This window comes from Octopus bimaculoides, chromosome 25, assembly GCF_001194135.2.
Source record: "Octopus bimaculoides isolate UCB-OBI-ISO-001 chromosome 25, ASM119413v2, whole genome shotgun sequence".
Taxonomy (NCBI): domain Eukaryota; kingdom Metazoa; phylum Mollusca; class Cephalopoda; order Octopoda; family Octopodidae; genus Octopus; species Octopus bimaculoides.
The window spans coordinates 34,332,161-34,333,597 of NC_069005.1; the positions used below are offsets into that span (position 1 = coordinate 34,332,161).

At 33.8% G+C, this 1,437-nt stretch overlaps 1 protein-coding gene across 1 annotated transcript in view; it reads right to left on the bottom strand.

The window, feature by feature from the left end:
- Positions 1–85: 85 nt before the first annotated feature.
- Positions 86–1,437, bottom strand: part of LOC106869076 (serine-rich adhesin for platelets) — a 223,287-nt gene continuing 221,935 nt past the window's right edge. The window contains exon 14 of the mRNA XM_052976666.1: positions 86–203. The gene's annotated coding sequence lies outside the window, so the exon portion shown is untranslated. The remainder of the gene's footprint in view (positions 204–1,437) is intronic.

The window sequence follows — 1,437 nt, forward strand, 5'->3', positions numbered from 1 at the left end:
TGTGTGTGTGTGTGTGTGTGTGTGTGTGTACACACAAACATTTACAGGCACACAGATATCTGTATATATATATATATATATATATATATAAGCGTAGTTGTAGAGATGTATACAGAATAAGATATGTATATCCTTGTCTCATTCGTAAGCTACGTATTGCTGTGTTGCTTGAGACTTCGAAGTAATCATGGGTTTTGGTGAATCTGGAAGGAAAAACGAAAGTAAATGAGTTACATTTATGGCAAGATTATCGACACATTATTTGTGAGCGTGTACACCTACGCGCGCGCGAATGTGAGTGTGTGTGTAAGTGTGATTGTGTGTATGTGTAACAACTGACCAATGATCTCCGGCCAGATGACCACCCTTATCCTCTTCAGTTTCATTCTTCTCATCATCATTACGAACAGAGTTAGCCATGCCTGCTGCGACCATCCCACGGATTAATGGAGGCCTGTCAAGGACTATTACATAAGTCAATCTTACGTAAATGCGAGGCGTATTTGGCTGCTATTTCTACTTGATCCAACGACAGACGCGCTGTATGCTTAGATTATCTGTTTGTCTGTGAGACCCCTTTGCTCTCCTCTAAAACATCTATTATTCTATCAATGGCTGCGTCTATATCCCGTTGTTTTCTTTTCATGTGGACAACGTCTCCATTTCTATTAGAAATATATTGTAATCGGTCGGAATTGAGAGATTGATTAAGGTGTAATTCTTTAGTCAATAGTCTTTAACAAAGAAATCTGATCGATTCGTTGCTGCATGAATTGGTTCGTTCGAAAGATTGGTTATTGGTTATTTGGATCTTCTGCGACAGTATTTTTTGGTGTTGGTTTGCACTTCGTGGCATTTTTATTCTCCTTGATATTCCATACGGCAGTTAATGCCCACACGTACATGTATGTACATACATACATATATAAATATAAGTATATATATATATATATATATATATATATATATATATATATATATATATATATATATATATATATATATATATACGCATATTCACACACATCTATAAATATATATATTTGTATGCATACATACATATTCATATATAAAGAGAGAGAGAGATTTAGAAGACGTTTAGAAGAGTTAGGGGTACATATACATGCATATATATGTACATACACTTATATGTATGTGTATGTAAATATTTGTGCGTATGCATGTGGTTATATGCTTGTGTCCCAGCACGCACGCATTCATACCGCACACACATATACATCCTCCTTCCTCTCTGAAGAAATACAAAGCTGTTCGTTAGGAATTTATGCAGCAAATCCTTCTTCATTGACATCTTTGAGTTAATGGAATTGTATCTTTGTAGCAGATAAATTACACAATGTATGCAAGTAGTATATATAAACATATATATATTTAATAATATATGCATATTATATGTATATATATATATATATATAT